Source organism: Chlorocebus sabaeus, chromosome 23, assembly GCF_047675955.1.
Source record: "Chlorocebus sabaeus isolate Y175 chromosome 23, mChlSab1.0.hap1, whole genome shotgun sequence".
NCBI lineage: Eukaryota > Metazoa > Chordata > Mammalia > Primates > Cercopithecidae > Chlorocebus > Chlorocebus sabaeus.
The window spans coordinates 20,367,738-20,390,709 of record NC_132926.1 but is presented as its reverse complement, the minus strand read 5'-3'; the positions used below and the strand labels follow the sequence as shown (position 1 = coordinate 20,390,709).

General features: G+C 36.2%; 1 long non-coding RNA gene across 1 annotated transcript in view; it reads right to left on the bottom strand.

Moving 5' to 3' along the window:
• Positions 1 to 17,254, bottom strand: part of LOC140709909 (uncharacterized) — a 96,640-nt gene extending 79,386 nt beyond the window's left edge. Inside the window, exon 1 of the long non-coding RNA XR_012090690.1 lies at positions 17,178 to 17,254. This is a non-coding gene — a long non-coding RNA (uncharacterized lncRNA). The remainder of the gene's footprint in view (positions 1 to 17,177) is intronic.
• Positions 17,255 to 22,972: the final 5,718 nt, after the last annotated feature.

The following is a 22,972-nucleotide window of genomic DNA, read 5'->3' as shown; positions in this document are numbered from 1 at the left end:
ATAAAGAATCCGTAATCTGCCTAAACTTTGTTAAGAAATTCTCTGCTTTGGTATTAAAACGGGAAAGTCAATTTATGGTAACAAGCTAAACAGATTACAGAACCATTTCTTCTGTAATTTTGACTTTCTCCTTTTGGGGGGCTCTGGAAATTCTTTTCATTATGGATAATTCTTAGAGAAGAACTTTATAAATACACATTACACTGTAATTAATAACAAAAACTTAATGCCAGTTTTTGGTTTTGTATCATCTGAGATAAAAGTAGAAGCATGAATCTCCTGTCTTCTTGATTGCTAAAGATATTTCACACCATGGTTAAAAATAACTTCATACAATCAATTTTGACCTTTTAATATTCATAGGGGTTTTATGGCATCTTTTTATTTCTCTGTTTCAGGAACCAGCTGTTCTTTAAAAAATGGAAAATAAGATTTAACTCTTAAAATATTTCAGAATAAACTTCCCTGGATTTAAAATTTTATTTATTTTTACTTTTAATTTTTTTTCCTTCTAGATATTTCAAAATATTTTTAATTTCGGTGTAATCATCATTATATATATTCATTCCTTAAGGTCAAAAAGCTGATACACACTGCCTAATAGTTGAAAATGAACTAGAATTCCCATAAAAAGAATGTATACTTAGTGGTTAATAAATGAAACAAAATATTTGTTTCATGTTTAAAAAGTCAATCATAGAGCCATAATTTAAATATCACATAAGAAATAACATTTAATGCATTTGGTGAACATACGTCATCTCTTAGATCAATAAATACATCGGTTTTTCTGGGACTGTTGATACTTCTTTTTCCTTTATAAAAAAATCAATGCAGTTTTATTTTGTCCTTTCTAGATGAGCATTCTATCACCCTCATGGATATTTCTAATTTATTTACAAAATAAAGAACTCTCATGTTAGATAATTTCATAAACTATAAGAGACTTAGAGCTAATGAGGACCTCTGAAGAAATTAAGATCAGTTACTCTGAATAATTTAACCAAGACACTGTTTTATAAAACGGTCTTTCTAATTCTTACAAAAATAGAATCCAAAACCAGAGAGATTTAATTTTCAGACTTTTAAAGAACCAAATCTACATAAATAAAAGCTAAAATTTAGTATTTCTCTGTTACCAGATTAGGCATAAAATATTAGATATATTTTTGCCAAACTTGGAAGAACAATTGGAATGGGCTGACTTAAATGTATATCTTATTTGATAAAGTATGAAATCTTTGGTTGTTGAAATTATGTTTCTTGTAAACTTATTCATGGATTTGTTTCAAAACACAGTCTTTGGAATATAGGGTTTGCCTGGGTTTGAGTCCCAACATCACCACTCAAAATACTGAGAAAATCCTTTAATTACAATCAGCCTCACATTTTCTTATCTGCAAAATGAGGAAAATAATACATTAGTTAGGGTAGTTATTTCATTAAAGGGTAGTTATTTGACTATCTCATAGGTAGTTATGAGATGATACACATAAAGTACCCAGTACTGTACCTGGTGTATAGAAAGTGTTCATTAACTTTTGTTAGCTATTATTGAATATTATGAATATTAGTGATTACCACAAAGATAAACAAATTGGACTTCTGAATACTACTGGTACAGATAGCAGGTATTTGTGTGTGTCGGGGGTGGAAGACAGTTTCCTCCTCTTGTGTCACTAGTTCATTCATCAAGTACAATTCAACAAAGTGCAACCATCCACAATTATTCCCTGTTAATATACAAATATTTATTAGCAAATGTCATCTATATAATATCTACTGTATAATATATAAAGAGCCAGTGGGTAACATTTCAGGACTATAAGGCATGGATGGTCTATGTTCTTAAATAATTTGTATTTTGACTGAATGAAAGAAGACTAATTCCTACAGGTCATTCATACACAACATAATGGACTGTCAACTCAAAGGCTAAATACCATAGCAAAAGTGTTGATGTTGTAGTGTATTGGCAAGAAGTTCTCCAACTGCAAAGGACATCAACTCAAACTAGATGAAACAGAAACATGAAAGTATTAGCTTGTATAAATTAAAGATTCCAGAGAAATTGTAGACTCGGCTAGTTCCTGGCAATCAAACAATTTCATCAGTTATCAGTTTCTTTCTATTTCTCCATTCCATTTTCTTCTTTGCTAACTTCATTTTCATGGAGGTCCTCATTGTAAACTGGCAAAATTGTTGCCCTGTCTTGACTCACAAGCTCAAAGTATAGCAAGTAAAAGTCGAAATGTAACTCATTGATCTCAAGTCTCATTCCAATCCTGAAACAATCACTATGGACAAGGAGATAATGGTACATCATCAGGTTTCTTCTACACCCTTCTAGAACTGAAGAACTGAACATAAGCATTTTTCATGGTGGAGGAGTCATTTTCGAAAACAAAATTTTTGTACTGATATCAATACATATATATGTATTTTAAAACAAACAAACTTGAAAATAATTTGCAGACATCATGATACTTCTCTAAATGCTTCAGTGTGCCTTGCCTAAGAATCAAAATCATTTTCTACTCAACATTCTGTTACCAAGTCTAACATATTAATAATAATTCCATATTATCTAATACAGAACTCATACTGAAATTTTCTCAAGTATTCAGAAAATGGGCTGATTTGTGTTGAAGTTTACTGAGCTTGAGGTGGCGAAGACTGAGATGTCTTCAAAGATTTGTGCCATTTGTGTATTCTCTGAATCAAAGGCATTGAAAGTTCCTAGAATGACCTTCCTCCAATAGTTCAGATGAATACTAAAATTACATGAAAATTCCTACATCTTATTTTGGGGAAACAAAACATATTCAGAAATAGATAAAATGTGGGTTATTCAAGTGACCCAGTTTAATAAACGATAATGTTGAAATGACTAAATTTGGATGCTGCAGATAGATGGATAGATAAATGCATAGATAGATAGATAGATAGATAGATAGATAGATAGATAGATGGATAGATAGATAGATAGATATCAGCATAGATAAGGATTAATCTGCAATCTATACTTTACAATTCACAGAAACATTTAAACGTATTCATCAAGCAAAGTGGGGAGTGGGAGAGAAGGATTGATACTGGAATGTGCAGGGTAAGCACTAAATTCAGAAACAGTTTAATCCATGTTCAAACAATATTGTGGGGTTTATCCCTCTTTTCTTTATACCCATCCATCATTCAGCTGGCTTTCCCTGACTTGTGTTAGATGCACTTTCTTTCAGGCTTCCTCTATGAGGTGGCCCCTGGCAGTCCAAAGTTCCATCCTCACTACCTCAAGTATAAACAGGAATCAGAGTCAAATGATTTTTTAACCATCTCAACAAAAATCCCATGAGTATGCTATCTGCATCATTAGTTCCGGTTTGTATACCCACATGACCATGTCTGAAGTAAGCACACTGTGTGTATGAGGGACGGAAATGAGAGAGGGTTACAATGCCTTAAATTGTTCAAGTCTGATACTCCTAATGCTAGAGGTGAATTCAACACCACCACAAATTAAACCAAGTGAATTCTTATGAAGGAAAGGTTTCTTCTCCAATGAAAAAATCACTATTGTATCAAAAGAAGGTCATATAGATGCCTGGAATCTTCCAAAACAGAGGCCCATTATACTGACGAAGGCAGCTTTAACTCCAGATTACCAGTTCTTCTTGTAGAAATCCTAGCACTATTCCAATAATTTCAGTCAAATCTTCTTCAGCAATAGCTACTTAGTAATTAAACTCTAAATTGCTTTCCAGTGAGCTTTCAATACTTTAAACTACTTAGGTCAATATTATAATCTTCATATTGCAGATGAGGAAACTGGAGCATATCTGGGGTTTGTGAATGGCTGTAGGGCAAATAGAATGAGAGGAAAGTATACAAAGCCACGTCTACCTAAAGTAATTACCTTACCAATTTATTGAACTCATTCAGCATTCTCTTAAGTCATAAGTCATAAAGTCCATGTCCTATAAGAGCAAGAAAGATAATATAAATTCATGGAGTGAGCAGGGTAGTGATGAACAAAGTCATGAGTCTGCATATCTTCTCCAAAGGAGACAACTTCTACTCAGTGCCAAATAGTTGTTATCATGCAAAAATTCAGGCTGTATATGCCTGATCTTCTCATTTTTAAAAAAAGAGGCTGACTGTCTGATGGTTGTGTGAAATTTCCTCAAATTTAAAACTCAAAATCTAATTTATTAAAAGACAAAATGCAACTCTGTGAGCCACAAAAAAACTATTTCTCATACCATCCATATATGGCCTGCTATTTCAAATAGCTCAAGACTTTGGCTCCCACTCAATGTCAACACTGCAGAATTAAGTATGTTTACTCCACCTTTCTCAACCTACTGTTCTGAGAATGAATAAATTCACAGGAGCATTGTGCTGTTTGTTGGCTAAATGAGCTGCATACATTAATATTGTTCTTGATCATTTTTCTTTGTCCTCCACTTTCTATGCTGCATTGTTATTACATCTCTAAAAATTGTGGAATAAAGTGGATGAAAAGGCAGATAATATAGAAAAAAATAGGAAGATGATCAGAAAGATTCTATCTAGTTAATATGGAGATAAAAGAGGGCAATAATTTGAAAAAAAAAGTTTCAGAGATAGAATCAAAAGTACTTAAGTTCTTTGGAGAGTTAAGATAAAGGAATAGTAGGGTGTATTTGTCTATTTTCATGCTGCTGATAAAGACATAGCTGAGACTGGGTGATTTACAAAAAAAAAATAAATAAAAAATAAAGAGGTTTAATTGGACTTATGGTTCCACATGGCTGAGGAGGCCTCACAATCATGGTGAAAGGCAAGGAGGAGCAAGTTCCATCTTATGTGGATGGCAGCAGGAAAAAAGAGCTTGTGCAGGAAAATCCTCCCTTGTAATAACCATCAGATGTCATGAGACTTACTCACTATTATGAGAACAACATGAGAAAGACTTGCCCATATGATTCAATTACCTCCCACCAGGTCTCTGCCACAAAATGTGGGAATTCAAGATGAGATTAGAGTAGGGACACAGCCAAACCATATCATTCTGCTCCAGCCCCTCTGAAATCTCATGTCCTCACATTTAAAAATCAGTCATGCCTTCCCAACAGTCCCCCAAAGTCTTAACTCATTTCAGCATTAACTCTAAAGTCCGCAAGTCCAAAGTTTCATCTGAAACAAGGCAAGTCCCTTCTGCCTATGAGCCTGTAAAATCAAAAGCAAGTTAGTTACTTCCTAGGTACAACGGAGGTATAGACATTGGATAAATGCAGCCATTCCAAACTGGAGACATTGGTGAAAACAAAGGGGCTACAGGCCCTGTGCAAGTCTGAAATCCAGTGTGACAGTCAAATCTTAAAGATCCAAAATGATCTCCTCTGACTCCATGTCTCATATCCACATCACAGTGATGCAAGAGGTGGGTTCCCATGGCCATGGGCAGCTCCCTGTGGCTTTGTAGGGTATGGCCCCCCTCCTGGCTGCTTTCATGGCTGGCATTGAGGTCTGTGGCTTTTCCAGGAGCAGAGTGTAAGCTGTCATTGGATCTACCATTCTGGTGTCTGGAGGATTGTGGCCCTCTTCTCACAGCTGCACTAGGCAGTGCCCCAGTAGGAACTCTGTGTTGGGGCTCCCACCCCACATTTCCCTCCCACACTGCCCTTACAGAGGTTCTCCACAGGGCCCTGCTCCTGCAGCAAACTTCTACCTGGGCATTCATGCATTTCCATATTGCCCAGTCTTGGGTATGTCTTTATCAGCTAAAATCTAGATGTAGGTTACCAAACCCCATTTCTTGACTTCTGTGCACTCACAGGCTCAACAAACACATGGAAGCTGCCAAAGTTTAGAGCTTCCACCCTCTGAAGCAACAGCCCAAGCTGTACCTTGGCCCCTTTTAGTCATGGCCGGAATGACTGGGATGCAGGACACCAAGTCCTAGAATGCACACAGCATGGGGACCCTGGGCTGGGTCGGGAAACCATTTTCTCCTAGGCCTCCAGGCTTGTGATGGGAGGCCTGCTGTGAAGACCTCTGACATGCCCTGGGGACATTTTCCCCATTGTTTTGGAGATTAACATTCTGCTCCTCATTAATTATGCAAATTTCTGCAGCCAGCTTGACTTTCTCCTCAGAAAATGGAATTTTCTTTTCTATCACATTGTCAGGCTGCAAATTTTCTGAACGTTTATGTTCTGATTCCCTTACAAAACTGAATGCATTTAACAGCACCTAAGTCACCTCTTGAATGCTTTGCTGCTTAGAAAGTTCTTCCACTAGATATCCTAAATCATCTCACTCAAGTTCAAAGTTCCAGAAATCTCTAGGGCAGGGGGAACATGTCACCAGTCTCTGCTAAAATATTACAAGAGTCACCTTTGCTCCAGTTCCCGACAACTTCCTCATTTCCATCTGTGACCACCTCAGCCTGGACTTTATTTTCCATATCACAATCAGCATTTTGGGCAAAGCCATTCAATAAGTCTCTAGGAGGTTCCAAACTATTCCATATCATCCTGTCTTTCTGAGTCCTCCAAACTGTTCCAACCCCTGCCTGTTACCCAGTTCCAAAGTCGCTTCCACATTTTGGGGTAGCTTTTCAGCAGCACCCCACTCTACTGGTACCAATTTACTGTATCAGTCCATTTTCATGCTACTGATAAAGACATACCCAAGACTGGGCAATTTACAAAACAAAGAGATTTAATTGGTCTTATGGTCCCACATAGCTGGGGAAGCCTCACAATCATGGTGGAAGGCAAGAAGGAGCAAGTCACAGCTTACGTGGATGGTGGCAGGCAAAGAGAGCTTGTGCAGGGAAACTCCCCCTTATAATAACCATCAGATTTGTGAGATTTACCCACTGTCATGAGGAGTGCATGGGAAAGATCTGCCCTAATGATTCAATTATCTCTTACTGGGTCCCTGTCACAACACAGGGAATTCAAGATGAGATTTGGGTAGGGACAGAGCCAAACCATATCACAGGGATTTCCCTGATTTTTACTTCATACAAATATTAAGGTCAGGAAGGCTTGTTCAAATCCCTGATTGATGATAGAGATGTACCTAAAACAACCCAGACATTGTTGTGATTTCCAGCTATCAGTTGTCTATCTCTTTCAAATCCCCAGAGATCCTCAGGTTCTCTCTCTTTTAGTCTCTCTCTCTCTCTCACTCTTTCTCTCTCTCTTTGAATATGTGTGTGTGTATTACACAGGGAGGTGACAAACTAATAGAGACATGCTGCTTATATTTGAGCTCGATCATATGAAAATATTAAAATGTGGAAAGGAAAATTGATGTTGAGCATAAAACATAAGTAAAACAAAAGTAAAAAGAATAGATATCACTCTTTCAGTAATAAAACTCATTGTTCTTCTAAATATTCCCAAAGTACTTTAAGGAAAGATCTGAATGCCTGTCTATCAGTCTATCTTTCTATCTCTCTACATCCCTCCCTTTCTTTGATCATCTAAAAGACAGGAACATGCCTATAATATTTTCTCAAATAATTTATCTTTCATTTCTTTCATTTGAGTAGGAAGGTTTTGCCTACCACTTGGTTTCAATTTCCCTACATTTTCTCCCACACATCACTTTTGTCACAGTCATATTAGCCTTGCTCATTTTGGTCCTTGAACATGTCAAATTATTTTTCACTTGCTCTTTTCACTGCCTGAAATGTTCTTTCCCCAAATTTTCACAGGTCTGACTATTTCTACCTTTTCAGACACTAGCTCAAATGCCTATTACTATTCAACCTGAAGTAAGTCCAGTCAAAGATTCTGTCCTTAACATTATCTTAAAATAATCATCCTATAGATTTGTTTATTGCTTTTGTTGTTTGTCTCCTCCACAGATGGAAAGCTCTATTTGAAAAGCTCTTATCTGTCAATGGCACCATAGCATCCCCAAATCTAGAAGAATGACTGACACATTGGGGATGCAAAGGTCTTGGAGGAGCCACATCGTTACATCTTCCCCATAAGTGTTTGAGAAACAAAGAGAGGGAAATAAAAGAGAAAAAAAGGAGTGGCAGATGAAGGTCAAATTATTATCTGCATTACTGGCTGTAGGATAGCATGAGAAACAAATAGGTCAAGTAACTAACACGAGAATTAGACTGACTCTCTCTCCCTGTGTTAATCAATACCAGCTGGGTCAGGCTTGATGCAGAAAAATATGCTGCCAGAGGATAAAATGAGAATTCGTGACTTACAATGAAAAAAGAAGGAGCTACACTGAGACTGACCAGTGTATTCTTCTGGTATCAGATAAGATCACTCTGCTGTCCTGGAAGGTCAGTATGTCAAGAGGCAGAGAGAAGCCAATAGGTACATTGCCTGACCTCCTTTCACCTGGAAAGAAGTGTCTCAAGAGAGAAAGCAGTGATAGCTCCTAAACATTAATAAATAAATATTATTTAAATAACTTTTTCGTGAACTCATTATAAATGACAAAGTGGAGATGCCGTGGCTTTAATAGCGATTTTCCCCCATATTTAAAGCAGGTGTCCTGTTTTCTAGTCCAGTATTTTCATACAACACTGCAATAAAGTATTTCTGAATTTGAAATATATGGGTGGTCAGCAAAGGCCACAGGAACTAATAATGAGGCATGAATGAAAGAAAAAAGATATGTCCTGAAATTGCAACAAAGGACGTGAGACCAGTGTTTACATTCCAAGCACCCATCAGCTTAGGATCTAAGAGTCGGTTTCCTCTGCTCATTGGCTGCTCATTTTCAGTGAGTCTCTATTACTAAAAGAAGACAGACAAACCATCGGCGGAAACTAATCTATCCACATTCAATTAAACTATGAAGCACTTACTTTTTCCCCCCAAGAGAGTGCAATTAGTCCCCTTTGAAAATTTATTCCTGCTCCAGGAGAATAGCAGAACCACTGAAAATGGATGTTGAAAGCAAAAATGTTTTGAAGAAAGTCTCCTCACCCTTTCTTATCCATCTGGCATTTCAGTTTTCCCTTTTTAGGCCCAACTTTCCCTTGTTTGGTCCTCGATGCCTCCCTAAGATAATTCCCTGTATATCACTGTTTTTCTAGTAGTAACGTTCTTCTTACTGTTCACAGAGGCACGTAGGCTAAGATCTAAGAATGAATAACGTCAGAAGGGTACACTAGAAGTCACCCTGGCTTTGGAGGACAAAGTTCTGATTTCTAGCTCTTCTTTTTGTAACTGGGAAAACCTTTTTCACTCTCTGGGCTTCAATGCCCTTATTTTTCATCTGAAGTACTGGATTTCATATAGCAATAGAACACTTGAAACTTTTTATTTCATCAAACTCTGAAATAAAAAGCAATAAACATTTGCAACTTCTCTGGTTAAAGTAGAAAGATGTGGTGGGGGAAAGGGCAAACACCAAAGGAACTCCTTCTCAGGCCCTTAGATGTACAGGGAACAAGCCACTGAACTAAACAATCTCTGATATTCTTTGCATTTCTAGTAACTCTGATTGTTTTCAGTGAAGCATGGTCTATAGCCATCAAATAGATCTAAGTTTGAATTCAAGTATCTGTGTGACCCTTGGAAATTTATTTAACCTCTCTATCCAGATGTTTCCTCTTTTGCAAACAGGGGGAAGTTAAAAATATAATACTCTGTTTTTCAAACAAATGTTGACACAAAACTTGTTCTAAGACTTTCTTATCTCAACAATATCTTAGCATTTTTTTCTGTATAAATCTTCCTCATCTTTGTAACTGCTCCAAACTATTCCAGAGCATTAATAAAACATAATTAACCTTTGCCTTTCCATTGAACTTTAGAATTTTACCATATTTTTTCTATTGTAAATAATCTTGCAATGAATATCTATATGTATATCTTCTTCCAGATGTAAAAGATATCTGGGTTATGAAGCTAAAGAGGAATCAGATATTCAATGTTTTTCACTATAGTAGGTAACACCTAATTACTGTCCAAAGTTAATTTGCCAATTTATAATCCCAGAAATCTTAAATTAGAACATCCATTTTTTGCTACAATGCTGCCAATATTTGAATTCAGCATACTTTTAAATTTGGGAAACCTTAGAAATGTGGAAATTTTGTCATATTACTATGTTTCTAAACTAGTGCAGAACCTAATATATCTACTAGGTGCTTAATAAATACTTATTAACTCTGCCATATATGTTAGTTTGCCAAAAAATAGACATGATAATAATAAAGTATTATATAATCACATTTATTGTTTTAGCTAAATTAGAGGTTAATGATAATAATAGGAAAGTTTAGATTCCAGGTTGACTATAAGTTTCACATTGCAATGAGTACTGACTTTGAATTTCTACAAATCTGAATTTGCATCTCAGTTTTCCCCTCCCTGCCACCATTGACTATGTTACTAATGGAATTTTACTTTGCCACACTAGGCATTAGTTTCTGATTTGTAGAGTGAAGGTTGCACAGCCTGTTTTTCAGGATGTTCCATGATTCACATATTGTGAGCATAAGATACCTAACTTGGCCCTTAATAGTTACTAGGAATTACTGGTTGACCCTATACACTGTCTTAGTTTGGTGATCCAAGCTAGAAGTTTTATACATGTTTTTCTTTAATTCTTCCCAAAGCTCCATGTATTAGACAGCAATATAATTTTCTATTTGAGAATTGGGACTCAAATTCAGTTTTTTCAGACTTCTAGAATATACAACTTTAAAAGAGTTACATCTCTAATAGTGAAATAATCATACTTGATCCATTGCCCCCTGTAGCATTGAAGAAGACCAGATCTATGGCAGCTGTTTGGTGACCTTTTGGAAAACTTGCAAATTCTGATTGCAGGATGAATTTGAGTTCTGGAGTTTTAACAAGAACAGGCAAAACACCAGCATTTGTGGTTGAGCATGATGGCTCATGCCTGTAATCCCAACATTTTGGGAGACTGAGGCAGGCAGGTCACCTGAGGTCAGGAGTTCAAGATTAACATGGGCAACATGGCGAAACCCAGTTTCTACTAAAAATACAAATATCAGCTGGGGGTGGTTGTACATGCCTGTAATCCCAGCTCGTGGGGTTGAGGCACGAGAATGGCTTGAACCCCAGAAGTGCAGGTCGAAGTGAGCCGAGATTGGGCCCCTGCACTCCAGCCTGGGCAACATGATGAGATTCTGTTTCAAGAAACAAAAACAAAATTTTAGCATTTGCTTATCCATTGTCGGAGGGGGGAAAAAGAAACCACAACACCCAGAATGACTTCTGAGTTAAGAGATGGGTAAAACAATTTGAGTGTAATTTACTCAATTATTTTTAATTCCACATAAGACACTGACCATTTGGCATTTGGCAAGAGAAGAAAAATTTATTCACACAACTCTTGGGAAATGTTAGGAATCTGAAGAACATTACAAACAATGAAGCCAGTATTCTGCACAGATGAAATAATACACCTGCTAACTCAGTTTCTCACCCTGGATCCTACCAGCAACTGACACCAGTTGTCTTACTCCCAAAATTGCTGCAGTGATTTTCAAGTGATCTTCATCATGGAACTAGTCCTTTCACAGATAAGTACTGAAGCAAGAATAAAGTTGAAGCTGAGAGCAAAAACAAAAACGAAAACAAAACCACCCAAGCAAACAAACATGTCTCCAGTGCATACCCATCTCTAGTGGAGATCCTGACTCTCATCTATATGAACCTCAAATCTCCTTAAATATTATGTATAGCTTATCTCTCTCCTCCCTACTTTACTATTTATCATTTGATTTTATTCATACCCTCAAATGAGGAAAACAAATCTTATAGTCAATTATTTATTCAGCTTACACACATCCCATCATTTCCAACTTTTGCAAAGTTACTTTGTTTCATCCTTTCCTCCCATTTCACTTTACCCACCATTCTCTAGGTAGTCAACATTAGTGTGTCATCAAACTTTATTTTAGTCTTCTCTTTTTGTAGAATATTCTAATCATCCAAATGAAATTCCCGGGATATATCGTAATGTATATATTGTTACAAAGATCCTAAAACACCCTGCTGACTGCAATAAACAATCTTATTTACTTTCAAGTTCCTTTATTTTAGGACATAATTGGCCATCTTTGTTCTCATATAAATCCTCAAAATGAGTGTAGCTTTCCTGTCTTTGCTCCACATTCTTTTTTATTTTGTAAAAAAGACTTTTTGTAAGTCCAGAGATCCCCTTACATAAAATATAAAAAGAAATAACCCTTAAGCTTTGTATTGAGGAGAGTGCGGGAAGAAAATACATAGGGAAGTGCTGCAATAAACATGGGAGTGCAGTTACCTCTTCAATATACTGATTTCCTTTCTTTTGGGTGTATACCTAGCAGTGGGATTGCAGACTCATATGGTAGCTCTATTTATCGTTTATTGAGGAGCTTCTAAACTGTTTTCCGTAGTGGTTGTACTAATTTACATTCCCACTAACAGTGAATGCGGATTCCCTTTTCTAAACATCCTTGCCAACATTTGCTATTGCTCATGTTTTGGACAAAAGTTGTTTTACCTGGAGTGAGATGATACCTTATTGTAGTTTTGATTTTCATTTATTTGATGATCAATGATGTTGAGCACCTTTTCCTATACCTGTTTGCCATTTGTATGTTTTCTTTTAAGAAATGTCTATTCAGGTATTTTACCTGTCTTTAACTCATAAGTTAAATTTTTTGATCTAGAGTTGTTTGAGCTCTTTATATATTCTGGCTATCAATCCCTTGTCAGACGGATAGTTTGCAGATATTTTCTCCCATTCTCTGGGTTGTCTCTTCACTTTGTTAATTGTTTATTTTGTTGAGCAGAGCTTTTAAATTTGATGTGATTCTATCTGTCCATTTTTGCTTTGGTTGCCTGTACTTGTGGGGTATTACTCAAGAAATCTTTTCACAGAGCAATGTCCTGGGAAATTTTCCAAATGTTTCCTTTCTGTAGTTTCAGCCTGAGGTCTTAGATTTAAGTCTTTAACTCATTTCAAGTTTATTTTGTATATGGCAAGACATAGGCCTCTAGTTTCATTCTTCTGCATGTGGATATCATTTTCCCAGCACCATTTATTGAAGAGACTGTCCTTTCCCCAATATCTGAATAGACATTTCTCAAAATAAGACATATAAATGGCAAAGATGTATATGAGAAAGTGTTTAACTTCATTGATATAACAATCTGAGAAATGCAAATCAGAATTACAGTGTGATATCATCTCACTACAGTTAAAACGGTTTTTATCCAAAAGACTGACAATAATACATTCTAGTGAGGATATGGAGAAAAGGTAACCCTTGTACACTGTTGATGAAGATGTAAATTAGTAAAACTACTATGTAGAACAGTTTTGAGGTTCCTCACAAAACTTAAAAGAGCTACCATACGATCCAGCAATCCCACTGCTGGGTATATACCCAAAAGAAAGGAAATCAGTTTATTGAAGAGATATCTGCACTCCCATATTCATTGCAGCTCTGTTCACAATAGCCAAGATTTGGAAGCAACCTAAGTGTCCATCAACAAATGAATGGATAAAGAAAATGTGACACATATACACAATGGTGCACTACTAATTCATAAAATATATGAGATACTGTTATTTACAAAAACATGGATGGAACTTCTGACAATTATGTTAGCTTAAGCCAGGCACAAAAAGACAAACTTCACGTGTTCTTACTGATTTGTGAAAACTAAAAATTAAAACAATTGAACTTATGGAGAGAGAGAGAAGCCGATGGTTACCAGAGGCTGCAAAAGGTAGTTGGAGGTTTGGAGGGAAAGTGGGGATGGTTGATGGGTACAAAAAGTAGTTATATAGAATTAATACGATCTAGTATTTGCAAGCACAACAGTCAATAATAATAATTTAATTGTGAATTTCAAAATAATGAAAAGAGCATAATTGGATGGTTTGTAACACAAAATATAAATGCTTGAGGTGATGAATGCCACATTTACCCTAATATGATTGTTATACATTACATAACTGTATCAAAGTATCTCATTTACTCCATAAATACATGCAACTCCTATGAACCCATAAAAACTGAAAATAGAAAGTTTTACAAAAAGAAAGAAAAAAATGCTTATCTTGGGGAAAATGGGAGTATAGGTATCATTTTATCTCATTTTTCTACTTTACTGTTTATAGTTTTTAGTGGGAAAGCATTTCTTTTATAACACAGAAAAGCAAAGACAGCCATTTTCTTACTTTGCTATCTACTCTCTTCCATCATAGTGTTAGAATTTTTAAAAATACTTGAACATGTTGCTGCACAGAATAAATAACCATGTTTCCCCATCTGCTTTACAGTTAGATATAGCCATGTGACTTAGTTTTGGCCAATGAGATGTAAAGGGAAACATTATATACAATTTTGAGAAAGTTGGATCATTTGGAGCTAAAACTGACTGGAAAAAAAGGGGACCTTTTTCTTCTATCTTCCATCTTTCCTTGTCATGTAATGATATTTTAGAATTCCCACAACCATCTTGGATCATGAAGTGAACTTGAAAATAGAAGCACTAAAGAGAGTGATGGAGCAGAACGATAGGAGCCTGGGGCCCTGAATCACAGCATGGAGCCTTCTTACCTGCTTTGGCTTATCTACCTCCAGATTTCTCTTCTCTTTTTCCAGAGATGGAAAAAAAAAGTTGACTTTGTTTAGGTGATCATTGCTGTAGTTATTACTTGTATACACAGAGAAACCTAAACCTAACTAATGCAGGGAGGTGAAAAATAAATAATCATAATGTTGTTAATAATTTAAAGTAATACAATTTATGAACACATAAATCAGCACACAAATGATTTACATAAGTTATTTGTAAGAATAAAGAGCTAATTATTCAGTCCTGGGATTCCTAGGTTCCAATAGCAATCCTTCTTTCACATCTGTATGAATTTACTGCATCTATTGAATCTCAGTATCTTATTTAATATAATAGGGTGTGCAGTTCCCACATTGATCTCTATCTCCTGGTCTTCATTCTCTTGTGTATTCCTCCCCTTGAGAATAGATTGAAATTATTGTTTCTATTCTGTTCTAATTTATATCTACATTTGTATATGCAGAGACGCCAAAACCTAAGAAATGAGCTTTAGCTTGGTTTAGGAATATACAACAAGCAACAACTACAGCAACAATCACCTAAACAAGCTCAACTTCTGATACTGGGTTACAAAAGACCATCGTTTCCATCTTGCACTTGCTTACATTTTGTCTCTCACTCTTTCTCTCTTTCCCTCCCTCCCTCATTCTCCTTCGCTCCGTTGCCATGAAGAAGCTAACTGCTATATCCTGAGCAGCCCTGTGGAGAAGCCCACACTTCATGACTGAGATCTGAAGCTGTCAGTTCAGCAGCCAGTAAAAAAACTGAAGCCTAATAATCACGTGTGTGACCTTAGTGGATCCTTTGGACGCACTAAGTCTTGATATGTCTGCAGCTCTCACTCACAGCTTATGTGAAACCTCATTAGAGATTCTGAGTCACAGAAATCCAGGTAAACCACTTCCAAATTTCTGACCACAGAAAGCGTGAGAAAATAAATCTTGGTTATTTTCAGCCATTAAGCTTTGGAGTAATTTGTTATTCAGCAAAAATTGTATTACATAGAGGTGTATCTCCTCATAGGTATTTATTTTAATAAAACAGCTTGAACCCAGGTATTCAAAGCTGCAGTGAGCCAAGATTGTATCATTGCACTCCAGGCTGGATGACAGAGTGAGATCCTCCCTCTTAAAAATACATATATAAAAAGAAAAGAAACAAAAATGTTTTTATTAAAAATAATGTACAGAAAATTATTTCTGGGAATTTTATCTCCTATTTGCAGAGCATACTCCTCTTTCCACTTTAATTTCTAGATAAATTTGAAGAAAATGTCTTATTTATCTTTTTTATAAGCCTTATGTTAGTGTATCGTGGTCTTAATATAGAGTAGGCATAACAAAAGTTGCTTCACTATGGGCCATGCTTTAGGTCAGAGTTTTTAACCTCAGCACTACTGACATTTTAGGCCAGAAAATTTGCTGATTATTTTGTTGTAGGAGAGTTGCATGGTGCATTGTAGGATATTTAGCAGCAATGCTGGCATCTACACACTAGATATCAACATCTTCCCCCCCTCCAAGGTCTGACAATCAAAATTGTCTCCAGAAGTTGTCAAATGTTTCCAAGAGGAGCAGACAAAATTGTACCTGTTTAATGTTTTAATGTTCTGGACTATGGGCAAAAAGAGGGATTTTATTTGGAAGCAAAAATTTGAACAGGGTTGAGTGATATTCTTGGCACATGGCACATCCTTTCTGCTGAACCTGTTAATGTCAGCCAGAGATGGACTATAACCTCCATATAGTTAGCACTCACTGATACGTCTGTGATTGTGCCATAGCTCCCACTCACTCTTTGAGGCAATCAATCATTGCTGATCATGGTCCTAGACAGTCTGTGTGTGTGTGTGTGTGTTTTCCCAGGGTCTCATAAAACTTTCTAATCGTTTGGGACCTGTTTCTAGGTTATAGTAGCAGAGTCAGATTTATCCGTTTTTATTTTCTTTCACATGTATTCTTTCTAATATAAACTTTTCCTTTTGGGGCTTAGCCATTTGAATTCTGAGTTAACAAGCTTGTAAAAGCCAAAACCTTATGCTTTCATGCTTAAATTCTCTCCAAAAAGTTTTAAAAAGTTTGTTTTTATTTCTACTTCTGTTCTGTGCATATAATTGATCACTCTGATCTATTTTAATGTGAATAACAATGTAAAATAAGTGGTAGCAGTTGATAGGGAAATAAATGCTCCGTAGTTAGTATATCAAAATATTCCCTCACTGCAAATTTAAATAGATTAGTTCAAAAGTATTGGAAAAATATATATTTCAGTGTTACATGTCTGTGAAACCTGGGTCACATTATTATGAAGCCGTGACTCATAAGATTTAGTCTCTAAGGATGGTTGCTATTTTGCAGCATGATTTACAATGGGAAATTAATGAAAAGGAGATTGTATTCTTTTATATGTTACGGAGGCCACTACAGATGGTCCAAATCATTAACTGCCTACCAAATTTTCTAATATATCCTTTTAATTTTCAAGCATGGAGAGAGATACATATCCTGTCCTCAATTTAGTTTAATAACTTCTTGTCCTTTTCCCCTCATTCTTTCTTATAGAATTTTTAAGAACAAAAGGGCTTACCTCCAAAAAGGGGCAACATTTTCCTATATGTTGTGAAGAAAAAGAAACAGCTTCAGTGAGATTGCCATCCTCTTTCAGTCCAGGTTGAAGGGAAAGGCTCAGCACATAAAAGCACTAGCAATCTGTGCTGAGTGCTGAGAGAACACTAGAAAGGAAGTTCTCCATCTGTGTAAGGGGAGGAGGGAAATGGGTGGGCCAGGAAAGCATATATGGAGGACGTGGGGTCTTGAAAATGAAAAATGTGCCAGAAGGAGAAAAAAGGAGCTGCAAAAGTGTGATCTCGCACTTCTCTCTTCTCAGTCTCTCTCTCTCTTCCTCTCTCTCTCTCTCTCTCTCTGAGAGAGGATCTTACTCTGTCACCCAGGCTGGAGTGCAGTGGCATGATCATAGTTCACCGCAGCCTTGAACTTCTGGGCTCAAGTGATCCTCCTACCTCTCCCTTCTGAGTAGCTGGGACTACAGCTCCACACTAGCACAGCGGGGTAATATTTATTTATATTTTTCCTGTAGAGATGGAGTCTCAATATGTTACCCTAGCTGGACTCTAACTCTTGGCCTCAAGCGATCCTGCTGCCTTGGCCTCCCAAAGTACAGACTATAGGTATGAGCCACTACACTCGAGTTTTTGCTTCTCTTCACTCTTCTAACCCTTACTTATCTCCCATGCAACTATTATTTATTACAACTTGTGTTTGCGTGTGGTATCTGAGTGTACATGGTCTCTTCCCTTATATTACACATTTCTTGAGGGTAAAATTATGTATTATATTTACTTATTATTCCTAAGAGAGCAATTTAGTAGATCGTAGATACTTGACAAAGGCTATATTTGCCTGTTGCTGAACTTAATTCCTTTATGCAAAATGTGAATCACATGTGGCTACACAGAGGCCTTCAAAATCTTCAGCCCATAGAAGGAAAGCACAGTAACTATAACTCACAAGACACTTCTGAACTCATGTGGAGCTTGGAATAGAAGTCTGGAGGAGGGAAATTCCACAAAAGATCACAGATGTATTATTTGCAGATTAGTCAACATATGGCATGTTTAACTGCAGCTCTGAAAAAAACAAGACTAAAACTGATGGCTCATTTTTAAAGTAACAAGGTATCGAGGCTTCTGAACATCATTTGAAAATGCCAGTGTTGGCCCAGTGCAGTGGCTCACACCTGTAATCCCAGCACTTTGGGAGGCCAAGGTGGGTGGATCTCTTGAGGCCAGGAGTTTGAGACCAGCCTGGTAAACATGGTGAAACCTTGTCTCTACTAAAAATACAAAAATTAGCTGGGCATGGTGGTGGGTGCCTGTAATCCCAGCTACTTGGGAGGTTGAGGCAGGAGAATCTCTTGAACCTGGGAGGTGGGGGCTGCAGTGAGCCGAGATGATACCACTGCACTCCCTCCTGGGCCACGAGAGTGAAACTCCGTCTCAAAAAAACAGAAAAGAAAAAGGAAAGAAAAGAAAAGAAAAGGAAAGAAGGAAAGAAAGAGAGAAAGAAGGAAAGAAAGAGAGAAAGAAGGAAAGAAAGAGACAAAGAAAGAAAGAAAGAGAGAGAGAGAAAGAAAGAAAGAAAGAAAGAAAGAAAGAAAGAAAGAAAGAAAGAAAGAAAGAAAGAAAGAAAGAAAGAAAGAAAGAGAGAGAGAGAGAAGGGAGGGAGGGAGGGAGGGAAGGAAGGAAGGAAGGAAGGAAGGAAGGAAGGAAGGAAGGAAGGAAGGAAGGAAGGAAGGAAGGAAGGAAGGGCAAGCCAGTGTTTTGTTGACTCAAATGAAATTACTGAAAGCATATTTCACATTTTAAAAATTGAATTGGAAATTCAAAAGTAGTTGAAAATTTGGAGGGAAAAAAATGATTTTTCTAAGGGAGTCGACTGTTTGTTTCATCATAAAGTCACAATCTACTACCCCTCTTTCTCCTACAGGAAAAGAAAAAAACGCACAAGATATGAAATAAAACCATTTTAGTATTATCCGAAATTTATAATCTTCCTCTTCATTCATCTTGAACAGTAAAAAGAAGCTTGGAAATTTATAAAATAAAAGATTAACACTAAATCCCAGGAAAACATTCAGAATTCACTGTTACTATTGAAATCATTTAACAATGAGGAAGCCTCCTTGCTCTAAATTAGATTATACATTGATCATTCATTTTAATCACAGAGATACAGAAATTTTAGGACACCATATGACAGAGTGAACAAAAGCTTTACGTGACTCCTATGCCTTATCAATAGCAACGCCCACTTTATTTCCACTGATTACTGTTGTAGGTTTTAAATCTCTACTTGAAGGTGGACAGCTTCAATTTTCTGGAAGATTAAGACCCTCACAGGTGCACTACATTTGTGCATGGGAAGAATAGATTGCCAAAGCCTCTTATCTGAGACTCTGGCAGGCTCTACTGCACTGCAATCCCATTGTTTGAACTATGACTCCGTAATGAAATCCAATTACAATTTCTTTTTTACAGTATGTTAAATCCCCATGGACGTTCTCCCTAATATAATTATGAAGATATATGTATTAAAAGCACAAGACAGGCATACTTCTAACCAAAGAAAGAATATCACTCATCTTTCCTCAAGACAGACATGCATCTAGTTATTCATAAACTACAAACCAATACTTTGGTTTAAGGACTGTTTCCATCTTTTATTTGTGTACTAATTTTCTCAAAGAAAAAATATATATCTTGCCGTTATGCACTGAATGTTGTGTCTCTTATAGAAATCACAGGTTGAAGACTTAACCCCCAGTGTGGCAATATTTGTAGATGGGGCCTCTAAGAATTAACTTAGGTTAAATAAGGTAATAAAGGTGGGACCTCGATCTGATAGAATTAGGGTCCTGGCAAAAAGAGACACCAGGTCAGGCATAGTGGCTCACGCCTGTAATGCCAGCACTTTGGAAGGTTGAGGCCGGTGGATCACGAGGTCAGGAGTTCGAGACCAGCCTGACCAATATGGTGAAACTCTATCTCTATTAAAAATAGAAAAAAATTAGCTGGGCTTGGTGGCATGCACCCGTAATCCCAGCTGCTCAGGAGGCTGAGGCAGAAGAATCTCTTGAACCTGAGAGGTGGAGGTTGCAGTGAGCTGAAATCACACCACTGCACTCCAGCCTGGGTGACAGAGCAAGACTTCATTAAAAAAAAAAAAGAAAAAGACACCAAAGAGCTCTCTTACCTCTCTTACCACATGAGGTGAGATTGGCCATCTGTCAGCCAGGAAGAGAGCTCTCAACAAAAATCAGTGTCCAGATCTTGATCTAGGACTTCCAGCTTCCATAACTCTGAAAAGAAAATTCTGTTGCCTAAGCCACCCAGCCTGTGGTATTTGGTTATGGCAGCCTGAACAGACTAATACACTTGCTAATACCAAGTAACCTTAGGCTAATTAGAAAAGGCACAGTTAGGCTGATAACAATTAGAAACTACCTCTTCTGAATGTTAATTTTATCTTTATTTTTTTCTAGTATATAATTAAGTGATATTACAGTATGGTTCTCAGTTTGTGTTATTCTTTGAAAGTAATTTTGGAAGAGAAAATGTAAGTCAGAGTATTGAAAAACCACAAATTTGAGTTTTTATCTGTAAAATTCTAAAAATTCACATAAATCCTAACATAATTTCCTGTTAGCTATAAGTTATCTGAAATTGTTATGTGACTTAAGATTGATTATATTTCTAATTTTTATTATAACCTACATTATTTGTTTTATTTTTACTTTTTTAAAAATTAGTATTTATTTGTTTTACTTGTTCTCATTACATCCTCATCTTTAGTTCATTGCATCTGCCCTCTAGTGCCTTTAAAAACATTGTATAATATTTGGCTATACCTTCCTGATACAGCAAGAGCTCTGGCCTATAGCAATTACATTCTCCCTGGAAGCAACAATTTGATGAAAATTTTGTAAGTAGATTGTATTGGGACTTTCCTAATTTACAACTTTATTAAAAAATAATCACAAAATATGCTGAATTTTGTCAAATTGTTGTTCTGAATCTGTTACAGCAGGGAATTTTTCTATTTTAATCCCTTAATTTGGTGGATTACATGAATTCATTTTTGTAGTGTTAAACAACAGCCCTTGCCTTCTGTGATGCCTGTAACTTCCTTGTTACCCATTTTAAAGTAGTTTTAGTTTGCTACTATTTTGTTAGGATACAGCTACATTCATAAAGGAACTTGGAATGAATATATGTATGAAGCTAGAATATGCTTGATACAAAAATTCAAAATAGGGCAGCATAAAAAAGAAAGAAATATATATACATACATAGTGTATATATATATAGTTATCTATCTGTAGTCTTACGCATACGTATATATGTGTGTGTATATATATTTTTCTTTTTCATGCTGTTCAATTTTGAGGTTTGAATCACAAATATGCTAGCTTTATAAAATAAGCTAAGGTTTCTTCTTCTTTTTGTATTATCTAGAAGCGTTTTTGTTTAACTGGAAATTTTAAAAATTTTTTTTAAACATTTGATAGAAGCTACCAGTAAAGCCACTTGAGCCAGAAGTTTTCTTTGTGGGAAGATATTTCAGTACTTACTCAATTTTATTAATGGTTATGTGATAATTTAGGTTTACCTCTTTCTTCTTTTTTTACTTTTTTGTTTTATTTTTGTAGGTACTTATGTTTATAAGGTGCATGAGATGTTTTATTCAGGCATGCAATGTGTAATAACTACATCATGGAAAATGGAGCATCCATCCCAGTGAGCAAAATTCTTTGTGTTAAAACAATCTAATTATGCTCTTCTAGTATTTAAAAATGTACAATTAAATTATTATTGACTATATTCACCCCGCTGTGCTATCAAATAGTAGATCCCATTCATTTTTTCTACTATATTTCTTCTGAATAAGGTTTGCTAACATATACTCTAAAATATTTGTCTATATTCTTTAAATTCCAAATTTATGTGCATAAATTATGTCCCGTTATTTTATATTTTTAAAACCTGCAATTTCTGTAGTGTGTCTTGTTTTAATTCTTGTCATTAACTATTTGAGCTTCTATTTTTCTCAAGCATTTTTCTCTTTTTCACTATATGAAATTTATTTTTGATTATTTTTCATTTATTTATTTATTTTTCATTTCTATTAGCCAGAGTCCACTCATAAAAGCATAAACATTAGACATATTAGGCATATGTGTTTGTTTAATGTTAGTCCACCTCCCTGGCCTTCCCAGGATTTCTATAATTTGCTTATTATCTATTATTTTAAGTTGTTGACTTTGTGTGTGTATGTGTGTGTGTGAGATTATTGGATTTGATGTTACGCAATTGTGTGAGTTGATTAAACAGTTTCTGTAAGGATGCTGTCTTTGTGTCTTGCACTAGAGCTTTAAATTGCAGAGTAGGAAATCAGGAAGGAAAGATTGATGTATGACCAGGAGCAATGAGGATAAGCTGAAACCCGTAAGTAGAAGGTGGACCCAGTGAGGATGCACTAAGATGTTTCAATCTTTCTGCCTTTCACCTCCTTTAACTTTAACAGATGTGGATATCCTGCAAGATAAACCAAGACCCTGCATCATGGAGTTAAACATGCATTTTTCACAGTAGTTGGAATAGCCGAAGGAAAATGGTGAAGGGGGAATGAACAGAAGAGGCAGCTGCAGGCTGATTGTAGCCCATGCCAAGGAGGTAAGCCAGCAAATACGAAACTTGTGTAAGCTGCAAGTGTACTTGGTAGCCCAATCTTGGATGTACAAATCCATTACTTTTATCATATGCTATTGCATAAGAGCATTCCTAAATCCAGCCCATCCTGAGA